Source organism: Rana temporaria, chromosome 4, assembly GCF_905171775.1.
Source record: "Rana temporaria chromosome 4, aRanTem1.1, whole genome shotgun sequence".
Taxonomy (NCBI): Eukaryota; Metazoa; Chordata; class Amphibia; order Anura; family Ranidae; genus Rana; species Rana temporaria.
Genome location: NC_053492.1, coordinates 383,400,209 through 383,412,755, shown reverse-complemented (window position 1 = coordinate 383,412,755; position 12,547 = coordinate 383,400,209). Strand labels below are relative to the sequence as shown.

Here is a 12,547-nt window from a genome sequence, read left to right as displayed (position 1 = left end):
TGGATGAAAGATTATATTTATTGCCTAGGAAAACCATTGGCCATGGATCCATGTTGGATGCTTCAAATAAGAAATAAAACTAAAGAGAGTAGACTACCTCACCTCAATTCAAACTCCTAAGGTTAATAATTCTCATGGTGACTAAAACTCTCTCTAAAGCCTTATACACACACGATCGGACTTCAAACTGACTTTTCCGTGGATTTTGCTCCAAATGGGCGTTGGCCGTGAACTTGGTATGCATACACACGGCAGGACGTTTTCAGCCAACTTTCACCAAATCACATGGTTTTTCAGCTCTTTACTGCCACCCTTTGGGCAATTTCTGCCATTGTTGGCTTATCTTTAGCATTGGTTCTGAGCATGCGTGCTTGTACTTTGGACTTAAGTCCGATAGACTTGTGTACACACGATCGGATAATCCTCCATCGGACATTTGTTGCCGGAAAGTTTGTCTGTTTTCACAGCGAACATTCGTCCGATGAAAAAGTGAAAAAATATGTCTGATGGAGCGTACACGCGGTCGTATTGTCCGATCAAACAGGTCCGTCGGACATTTGTTGTCAAAAAGTCAGATAGTGTGTATGGGCCTTAACGCTTGGAAAACTCCTAAACAAACTTTCACGAAGTTAAAAGCCATGTTACTTGGATCCTGATTAATGAGTAAACAGCGAAAGTGAACATCATGCCTAAATTTAATACGATTTTGGGTCCCATATGTGAAACGTTTCCTTGGTTTGCTTCTGTTGCATTTGCTTCTTGCATTTCCTGAATATAATCTTTGTTCCTGTTCCTTTCTGATGCTGACTAATATCAGCAAGGACTCATTTCAAGCTCATTAATCACTCAGTTTCTCGTATTATACTTGTTTATATAACATCTATTCCTACTCCCTTCATTGTCCTATAATTGTCTGTGGCTTTAATGTTGCCTTTTTCTTGCAACACTGGGATTACTCATTTACTCATGTTGGTGCTTATTGTACAAATCATATTATCTTGCCTTGGTTACCTATAACCTTTTATTTTACATTGTCATTTTTCTTGAAAATCTAATAAAATGTTGCCAGTGGTTGGACTTCCCTGGGGTCAACTGTCTGTTGATCCTGCTGTCGCAATTCCACACTTCATGTGTGTCTATACTTACAGGCACCAGCCCCCAGGTTCACCTTGGAGTGTTACCAATCTGGTACCTGCACAGCTGCAAATAGCAAAGTAAAAACTGAAAGAAAGGTTGAGCATTCACCCCAAGATGGCGCAGAGCCCATCCCTTGGTGCACTGGGAGGGATTGTGGCAAGGAGGCAGCAGCGCAATTACAGGAATACACCCACACATCTGCTAAGAAACATTCTGCTAAGCCAGCATTGGGTTCCCTATTGCCTGCCCAAAACTGTCCATTGCCTTTCACTGGGGGTGCATGGGTGGGTGGGGGCTAGAAGTCTCCTGAGACTGCTGGAGCTACATCTGAGGACACAGACCACACAAGCAGAAGACGTGGACTCAGAGTCCACACAATGAGAGTTTCTCACAGCAATAAATTCTTGTAAAAACACCTCTATCTGTCTTGCCAGGGCATAAAAGAAGAAAGATCCTACGCCTTGGCCTTCATAAAAGGTCAGAAAATGCACTACTGGATTGGAGAGCCGAGTAAGTTCAGCTAAGAATGCTATTGTTCCCCTGAAACAATGGCTGGATGTTGCTGAAACCAAACTACATAGTCATTACAGCCTGTGACAAAATAAATTCTTCATAGTCAGTCTCCATAAGCTCAGTGAAGGCAACTCATTTGGTTTAATTGAGACTTTTTTTTTTTTTTACACCTTTGGTTAATCTAGCTTTACCCCTCTTATTGCTATTGAAAGAGAATGCTGGGTACCGTCCCAAGCTCGCTTAACAGCAGGACCCCTAGAACTCTGTTGCTGAAACACCTGCACTACAGAGTCTGCGAAATAATTCTGTGCAAGGCCAGAGAGCATAAAGACATAAAACAATGAGAAGAAGCTCTCTATTTCTCTGATTTTGCAGAAGTGCAGCATTAAAGAACCAAATAGACAGCAGTGAAAAAAAACAGCTACATCAACACAAACTCCCCTATGCCAGGGCTCAAAATTTCAAGTCCTGAGCTACTAGCCAGGTCTCAAAGGTTACTCGCCACCAGTTGCCCCACCCAACCCTTACCATACCCCTAATCACACCATCATAAATTATCTCATGAAATTACAATTAAATGTTTTATGCAGAATTTAAGGGTCACTAAAGGAATTTTTTTTTTTAGCTAAATAGCTTCCTTTACCTTACTGCAGTCCTGGTTTCATGTCCTCATTGTTAGTTTTTGCTCTGATGTTGCTGTAATTCTGCTCTGTTCCAGACACTTCCTGGTTGTCTGTTTCCTTTGGACCACAGTACTGGGAGCTTCTAGTTTCGTTTTCAAACCCTCACTTCTCTATGGCTCTATACAGCACAGAGGCAGCATAACATGCAAAAACGAAACTGAAACTAAAGATACATTATGATTGTTTTTTATCTATTTTTAATAGTTTTTTAAAAGGAATCAGTTAACTATTATGTCTCTATACCCTGTAAACAGTCATTTGAGCAAAAAAAAAATGTTTTCCTTTACAACTCTTTTAAGTTACAAAAAGAAATATTAACAACGACTTTATCAGTTCCCCTTAGCACAGCCTCACCAGTGCCCATCAATGCAGCCTCACAATGCCCAACATTGCGGCCTTACCATGCCCAACATTGCGGCCTCACCATGCCCAACATTGCGGCCTCACCATGCCCAACATTGCGGCCTTACCATGCCCCATATTGCGGCCTCACCGTGACCAAAATTGCAGCCTCACCATGCCCAAAATTGCAGCCTCACCATGCCCAAAATTGCAGCCTCACCATGCCCAAAATTGCAGCCTTGCATTGGCCTCCATTGCAGCCTCGCATTGGCCTCCATTGCAGCCTCGCATTGGCCTCCATTGCAGCCTCGCATTGGCCTCCATTGCAGCCTCGCATTGGCCTCCATTGCAGCCTCGCATTGGCCTCCATTGCAGCCTTATATTGCCTCCACTGCAGCCTTATATTGCCTCCACTGCAGCCTTATATTGCCTCCATTGCAGCCTTACATTGCCCCCATTACAGCTTTTCCAGGGCGGAGGAAGTGAGAGGGGTGGCTGGAGTTAGAGGAGAGCCGCTGGAACACCGAGCTGTAAAACACGCTGTAACAGCATTACATTGAAAGTGTCACCGCTCTGCTCACTGATCTGACACAGCCCCGCCTAACTCCGCGCCTGTGATAGACAGAACGCGGGTCCAATTCTGGGATGTATTCTATCACAGGCGCGGGGTTTTACCACTCAGTGTTTCTGCGGCTCTCCTTTATGTCCAGTCACTCCGCCCTCGATCATCCCCGCCCACCGGCGGTGCTCGCCCCCCACTCCCAGGCAGCCCAGCTCCTCGCCAGCCCTCATTTTCCACTCGCAAAATGCGAGTGAAAAATTTGAGGGCTGCCCTATGCCATGCTATCGCTATCTTGCCTTTGAGTTGTAGCAAGGAGAGATACAGTACATACAGTCTTGCCATAAGGTTGCTGCTGCAGTAACAAACACCACCTCAAACCAGGGTAATAATCCCCACTGTACTTCTTGAATTTGGTTTACTATAAATGCAATTATCTCCTTACCAAGGTAGAATGCTAATTTTGGATCTTTTATTAAGCTTAGTTTACAGCTATTGTGTTGTGCAGTTACACTAAGGTCTACGGTGGTTATTTACTAAAACTGGAGCGTGCAAAATCTGGTGTAGCTCTGCACAGAAAAAAAACAGCTTCCAGGTTTTATTGTCAAACCTTAATTCAACAAGCTGAACTTAAGCTGGCCATACACCATACAATTTTCTTATTAAATTTTCTTTAGATCTACCTTCAACTATGTAGTGAAAGGGCCTGCCTGATTTCATACGAATTGAAAGTGTTTAGGTTTGACCTTCTATTATATGGTTTTGGTAAATCTAAAGGACAGTCGTACAGAAAATTGTATAATGTATGGCCAGCCTTAGAAGTTGATTGGTTACCATGCACATCTGCAGTGGAAAACCTTTTGCTACCCCAGATGAAAATATTTTGGACTTGCCACTCTTTGGTGGTTGTGTACTTAAATACTGCTCGATAATTAAGCCAGCTTCTTGACTTCGCTTTTCTTCTTTTACATGGAGTTGCTCTACAATGACTCCGATTGATTAATCCCATGTTGGTTGCCTTGAACTGCTCTACACTTTTGTAGTGGTAGTCTCTTACCAATTACCCAGGGCCACCTCACACTTTCATCTTGGTTCTTAACTTTAATAATATTTTCTATAACACTGTATTTAACCCCTTGCTACAATTCAACTCTTATTTGTCTGCAGGAAACACATCTGACTAAGGATACTGCCAAGCTACTTAAGAGGTGGAAATTCCACCAACACAGAGTCTTTGAAACCATTTACCTACAATCCATATGGGGGTTTTATGTGAACCATATTGGAGTAATGTCATCCAGATCATTATATTGAAGTTACATTGGCTAATAATGGAGAATGGAGGAACTTCACCAAGCCCTACATTTTGATTGCAAAGTGGCAAGTCAAATACAGGACCATTCTGCAAAAGACCTGAGACTGGGACGGAGATTTGTCTTCCAACAAGACAATGATCCAAAACATAAAGCAAAATCTACCATGGAATGGTTTACAAATAAACATATCCAGGTGTTAGAATGGCCAAGTCAAAGTCCAGACCTGAATCCAATCGAGAATCTGTGGAAAGAACTGAAAACTGCTGTTCTCAACCTCACTGAGCTCAAGCTGTTTTGCAAGGAGGAATGGGCAAAAATTTCAGTCTCTCGATGTGCAAAACTGATAAGAGACATACCCCAAGCGACTTACAGCTGTAACCGCTGCAAAAGGTGGCGCTACAAAGTATCAACTTAAGGGGGCTGAATAATTTTGCACGCCCAATTTTTCATTTTCTTGTTAAAAAAGTTTGAAATATCCAATAAATTTCGTTCCACTTCATGATTGTGTCCCACTTGTTGTTGATTCTTCAAAAAAAATTACAGTTTTATATCTTTATGTTTGAAGCCTGAAATGTGGCAAAAGGTCGCAAAGTTCAAGGGGGCCGAATACTTTCGCAAGGCACTGTATTAGAACTGGGTTACCGTTTTAATATTTTGGGCACAGTCAAGCAGGGGATACAAAAATGGGTCAACAGGAAGCAAGGTGATTTTGTCTTGATTAAAAGTAAGGTTGGGGGAAGGACCTAAATGTAGTGAAATTAAAGAGGTCAGTAAGTGTGGGAGTATACCCCAAAAATATCAGAGCATTAACATCATATAATTCCAATTTGTCATCCCTTTCTAAATCCCACTATGTCCTTGGATGAGGGAATGACAATGATCAATGACCAATACCAAAAGCAGGGGTGACAGGGAACATCCCTTTCGAGCCTTGTACACAGAGCTAGGGAGGCAGCCTTCCTCAAATCGCCCATTTTTTGTCTGGATGGGGGTTCTCTATATAAGCTTTTGTCAAATATTACTTTTGGTCATATAGATATATTCCACTCCCTAGTGTGCCCTCTCACTCTGGGGATATTCTGCTGTAACTGACCCTTCAGAAATGCTTCAAAAGAATCACAAACTGGTGGCATAGGTGGTGTATTGAGTTTTATAAAATCCCAGAATTAGTTTCACTGGGCAATATGGGAGCAGTTTTAAATTCCACCAGGGCTTATTATGGAAACCTCCTTGGAGCATGGAGCTCCTTGAAGCATAAAAACGCATTAGTAACATACAGTGAGGCAAAAGGGTATTTGATCCCCTGCTGATTTGGTATATTTGCCCACTAAAAAAAAAAAAATCCCAGTCTATAATTTTAATGGTAGGTTTATTTTAACAGTGAGAGACAGAACAACAACAAAAATATCCATAAAAAACTTATTTAAAAAAAGTGATAAATTGATTTGCATTTTAATGAGTGAAATAAGTATCAATCAGCAAGATTTCTGTCTCTTGGGTGTCTTCTATAAGAGCCAGTTCACACAGGGGCGGCACGATTTCGGGGGCGACTCGGCCAGGCGACCTGAAGACGACTTCTAAGGCGACTTTCAAAATGACTTCTGTATAGAAGTCAATGCAAATCGCCCCGAGTCGCCGAAGTCATACAAGAACCTTTTTCTAAGTCGGAGCGACTTGCGTCGCTCCTATTAGAACGGTTCTATTGACTACAATGGGACGCGACTTGTCAGGCGGCTGTGTCGCCTGACGAGTCACCCCAGTGTGAACCGGGTCTACAGGTGACGAACTGAGATTAGGAGCACTTTCTTATAAAGGAGTGCTCCTAATCTCTGCTTGTTACTTGTATAAAAGATACTTGTCCACAGAAGCAATCAGATTCCAATCTCTCCACCATGGCCAAGACTAGAGAGCTGTTCAAAAATGTCAGGTACAAGATTGTAGCCCTACACAAAGCTGGAATGGGCTACAAGACCATCGCCAAGCAGCTTGGTGAGAGGGTGACCACAGTTGGTGCAATTTTTCGCAAATGAAAGAAACACAAAATAACGGTCAATCTCAATCATCAAAATGCAAATCAATATATAACTTATCTGAAATGCGTTTTTCTGGATTTTTTTGGTTGTTATTCTGTCTCTCACTGTGTGTGGGAACCCAAGCGGACCTCCTCCATGTGTTGTGGAGGTGCTCAAAGCTCTTTTGCTATTGGAATAATAGAGTTCATGTCTATAGAGTTTTCCACACCAATTTCACAACTAATTTTAAATTATGCTTACTTGGGCTAATGGAATAGCGAGAATGTTCCAACAAATATCCAGATACCTATACATAGTTTATGGCTTCTAGCTTGCAACTTGTAGCACAGTAATGGATTCCCCTTCTGGCCTCACCTAGCAACGTAGATAAAAACCCTAATAACATTCTCATCTGAGAAAAAGTAGTTCATACACAGAGAGGCTATACACCTAAAAATTAAAAACTGGCTTGATACATTGGTTCTAGCCCTACGTCATTCATACTGTAGCTTTCCCTGGGTGCAGGTATTGCTTACTTGGGCTTTCGGCATATTGTGTAAGTAACACAACATCTTTTGATATAGATTTATAGCTCCTATTGTTACTTGTTAGTTGCAACTTTGTTCCTGGCAGGAGTTGTAGTCTCCTTGGCCATTATATGTACATACTATATCAGCTGAATTTGTTATACATCTTGGGGCAGATCCACGTAACTCCGTGCATTTCTCCGCCGGATCTAAAATACATGATGCCGCGGTAACTTATTTTTTTTTTTCAAATCCACAAAGAATGCGCGCCGTAAGTTACGTCGGCGTAGTGTATCTTTGGCGGCGTAAGGGCTCGGAATTCAAAACGATGTGATGGGGGCGTGTTTTATGTAAATACGTCGTGTAAATACGTTGTTTTTTTTTAACGGCGCATGCGCCGTCCGTGGGGGTATCCCAGTGCGCATGCTCGAAATTAAACCGGAACAAGCCAATGCTTACGACGGTGACGTCATTCTACGCAAATCCTTATTCGCGAACGACTTACGCAAACGACGTAAAAAATTCAAAATGCAAGGCGGGAATGACGGCCATACTTAACATTGAGTATGCCACCATATAGCAGGGGTAACTATACGCCGGAAAAAGCCGAACGCAAACGACATAGAAAAAAGCGCCGGCCGGACGTACGTTCGTTCGTGGATCGCCGTAACTAGCTAATTTGCATACTCGACGCGGAAATCGACGGAAACGCCACCTAGCAGCCGCCGAAAGAATGCACCTGAGATCCGACGGCGTACTAAGACGTACGCCTGTCGGATCAATCCAAGATGCCATCGTATCTTGTTTTGTGAATACCAAACAAAGACACGATGCGCAAAATTTGAAATTACGCTGCGTATCAAGAGATACGCCGGCGTAATTCTTTTGTGGATCTGCCCCACTGTTTTTGTTTCTCCTCCCTAAAAAAAAAATTGTTGATTAACCACTTAAGACCCGGACCAATATGCAGGTAAAGGACCAGGCCCCTTTTTGATTTGGCACTGCGTCGCTTTAACTGACAATTGCGCGGTCGTGCGACGTGGCTCCCAAATAAAATCGGCGTCCTTTTTTTCCCACAAATAGAGCTTTCTTTTGGTTGTATTTGATCACCTCTGCGGTTAATTTTTTTTGCGCTATAAACAAAAATATAGCGACATTTTTGAAAAGTTTAGTTTAGGCCGATACGTATTCTTCTACCTATTTTTGGTAAAAAAAAAAAAAAACGCAATGAGCGTTACAACGATTGGTTTGTACAAAATTGATAGCGTTTACAAAATAGGGGATAGTTTTATGGCATTTTTATTAATATTTTTATTACTAATGTCGGCGATCAGCGATTTTTTTCGTGACTGCGACATAATGGCGGACACATCTGACAATTTTGACACATTTTTGGGACCATTGTCATTTTTACAGCAAAAAGTGCTATAAAAATGCATCGATTACTGTGAAAATGACAATTACAGTTTAGGAGTTAACCACTAGGGGGTGCTGTAAGGGGTTAAGTGTGACCTCATGTATGTTTCCAACTGTAGGGGGGCGGGGCTGGACTTGTGACATCACTGATTGTCTTTCCCTATATCAGGGAACAGACGATCAGTGACACTGCCACTGTGAAGAACGGGGAAGGTGTGTTTACACACCTCTCCCTGTTCTTCAGCTCCTGTGACTGATCGCGGGACTTAGGCGGCGATTGGGTCCGTGGGTCCCACAGCCACGAAGCTTTGGACCGGGTCGCGGGTGCACGCGTGCGACCCACGGCTGGGCACTTACAGAGGACATACAGGTATTTTTTTGGTGTCATACAATTAATTATTTAGCAGCGCTGTAGTATATCATCTTTATCATACAGGTACGTGATTGTGCCTAGCCGTGACATTCTGCCGACGTATATCGGCGTTAGGCGGTCCTTAAGTGGTTAAAGAAAAAAAATGATTTAGATCTTAGTCTTTGGTGTTTTTAAGATGTATCTTATTTAAAATTAAAAACTAAAGAATAGGTACAGTGTTCAGAGTGGGATTTCTACAGTATTGTACAATGGCGGTATGATTCTTCATGAACAAATCTCTACCGATCACTACTAACACATGTAAGACCAACACAAAACACATCATTGCTTACTCTATCAAAGAATGAAAACTTGTTCACAGAAGTAGGAGATGATGTTGTAACTAAAACCAGGGCAGTTCATACAGGATTTAATGCAATAAAATGACTCAAAATAAGTCAGGCAGTATTCATCAGATCTCATGAAATGACTCAATTAAATGATAAAGGATTATGGAAAAAGTGATTATACTGAAGTTCTTTCTTGGATGGTTGATTTTAAAAGTTAGTCTAATGCTGCAGATAATGTAAATCCGGTTATGCCCAATACACAGTCACAAGGTTGTCAAAATGAGTAAAGTTCACAGCAGTCACATTTCTTGCTGTATTTAAATCACTATTAAGTGATCCAACATATAAAGCCTGCCCAAAACACACCCGTGAAGTGTGTTTTAGATGCGTTTGACATGGGACAGACAGAGCAGGACCACTTGTTAATTGTAGACTCAGTCTGCCTACTGAGTCTACAAGGTAGATTAATGCTCCGGACCAACGTAGCCCCCGGAGCCAGGAACACTGCAACACACACCCCTCGGCAAGGAGGGCCACACACGGGGGTGGTGGGACAACTGCCCAGGCGGATGGCGCGAACGACGCAAAACCAATGGCGTCTGCCCCCTAAATACCTCTTCCCAGCATACACAGCGAGGCGATCAACCCTCCTGATTGGTTGCCGAGAAGAAGCATCCACACAACCCTGACCTCACTGCTGCCACCTGCCGTCTGGGGGGCCTGAGTCCCCAGACAACAGCCATGGACACACAGTACAGACAGAGCTGGAACAGAGGCCTCAAATTTAGCCAAATAACATGGTCAGAGGCAACTAACTCTTTAACCCCCCTCTAAATTTACAGCAGCACCTGCTATGAAAGTATCCAGGCGCTACACCTGCATTCGTCATTAAGGTGGACCTTCAGTCATTTTTTTCATCTTTCCATCTATTAAATCTTCTGTCCTTGTTGTTTTAACTTCGGATAGTAAAACTTTTTTTTTCTGACAGTAAATTCCTTATACAGCCCAACTGTTTGTCTGGTAATTCGCCTAGGCAAGTGACATTGATAGCAGGGGGGGAGGGAGTATAGCAGAGGAGGGGTGAGTCACAGGAGAGCCAAGGAGAGCTGCAGAGCTGGAGGGGGCTGGATGACGGCAGAGATAGGAGGATACTGCAGTGATTTATTTGTATTTTTATTGAGAGAGGATAAATGTGCAGGCAAGCAGTGGTGTGTGTGTGTTTCTTTGTCTGTATGTATGTGTGTCTGTGTAACTCCAGGAAGTGAACAGGAAGCAGCTTCAGCTGCCCACAGTTAAAAGGTCTGCAGCCAGACTTAGTGGAGGAAGATTTCTGAATACAGACATGATCCTCCGCACTGAGAAGCTCATCATACAATCCAGGAAAGACAGGCAGCCACAGACCATTATAGCATAACTTTACTCAGCACTCATTTATCTGCTCTTTACTTCTCCACTCTCACCTAGATTCTACGCGGCAGCAGACAGGATAGAGGAGGAAGGAAAGAGCAAAAGAATGAGTGCTGGGTAAAGTTATGCTATAATTGGTCTGTGGCTGCCTGTCTTTTCAAATCGTATGATGAGCTTCTCAGTGCGGGGGATCATGTCTGTATTTAGCCCGTCCGCTACTGCACAGCTAGCCAGGGAGAGGAGCTGAGCACTGCAGGGGGACCAGAGAAGTGGGGGGTCAGAGGAGCATGTGGGGGGAGAAGAGGAGCATATGGGGGATCAGAGGCATACAGGGTGGACCAGAGGAGCATGTGGGGGACCAGAGGAGCACAAGGAGCAAGTGGGGGACCAAAAGGAGCATGTGAGGGACCAGAGGAGCATGTGGGGGACCAGAGGAGCACAGGGTACAGAAGAGCATGGGGGAATAGAGGATCAAGGGGGGGGCAGAAAAGCATGCGGGGGACCTGAGGTGCATGTGTGGCACCGGGGGAGGTACTAGAGGAGCACGGGGGTACAGAAAAGCAGGGGAGGGAATAGAGAAAGATGGGGAAAAAAAGACCATGGGGGGACCAGAGGAGCACGGGCGAGGGGACAGACAGCTGTGGCCTGGGAGTTTCTCACTTTCCTGACTAAACTTCGGAACCGATAATTTTCGTGAAAGAATGTCTAGTTTTGCCAGTGCCTAGACAAAATGATCACTTAACCCTTGCAGTACGGGCACAGAAACACTGCAAAGAGAATTTCCAGGTTTCCTGGGAGTCGGACTTTAAAATCATTTCTTCTTACTCTCCTGTCTTGCAGTTGCTACAGCCTGTTTTTCTGTCTTTTTGATGAGAATTTCATGTAATCATCCTAGCGTATCCAATTTCCCAGAAATAAAAGGACACCATGCAAAACATTTTAGATAATTCTTACTTGTAAAGGTAATTCAGACAAGTGATTTTCTTTTCTGATACCTCTTTCATTAAGAACTTGAAAGGTTCCAAACCATGGGTAAATTAAAATGCTCTCTAAAAGTGAAGTGTGGTTTGGAACTATTGACTTGACCAATGACGAAAGGACAGAATAATCAATATTGTTTTTTTTTTATTACTCTTCATCATGACTAATCTGACAAAATGTCTGTTTACCAGAGATCAAAGACATCAGTGCAGCCTGGTTATAATGTTCAGATATAAAAAGAAAAACTTCAAATGCAAATAATAATATACTTCTAAACATTTTTCAGTATTTTCATAGAAGCTTTGGCATGTAAAATAGCTTGTAGGGAAGGATGGTGTTTAAAAGGTGATAATGAAAGGGATCTCTGTAGGAGTGAGGGTGATTTGTTGGTGGGACACTCTGTGTTGAAGAAAAGTGCAGGCATACTACGAGTTAAGTCTAAGGATGTGCATGACATCTCCTGAACTTATCTCTATTTTTTATATTTGACAGGTTTATGGCTCATACACTGACAATTAAGGCTGTAAGAGAGGACATAGGCACACAGAGCATCTGACTGGCAGGAAGGCCAAGCAGGCTTGTTACTATAGAAACGAGGGAGCTCCTGTGCCCGACTGTCCTCCTCAACACCCGAGACCTCTGCCAGCCAGCCAGCATGACAACTCCATCCAGTGTTTCACCCTTCCAGTCCAGTTGGGTTACCACGAGGTCCATCTGGAGGCTTCCACTGGAGATCCTGGGTCCCTCTCACTGTTGTGGTTACAGTGTGGTCCGAGTGCTACGAGGTCGATTGGAAGTTTCCATCTGAGAGTTCGGGTCCTTGCTATCATCTGGGTTTATACCGATTCGGATATCCATGCTCATACGATCCGCTGTCACTGGCATATCGGTCCACCTGTTGCAGTAAGGGTACCCATTTCTATGTGTATAGAGAAGATTTACTTCTGGATAT

General features: G+C 43.2%; 1 protein-coding gene across 2 annotated transcripts in view; it reads right to left on the bottom strand.

The window, feature by feature from the left end:
- Positions 1–12,547, bottom strand: part of SMYD3 (SET and MYND domain containing 3) — a 702,152-nt gene that overhangs the window by 646,047 nt on the left and 43,558 nt on the right. The window lies entirely within an intron of this gene.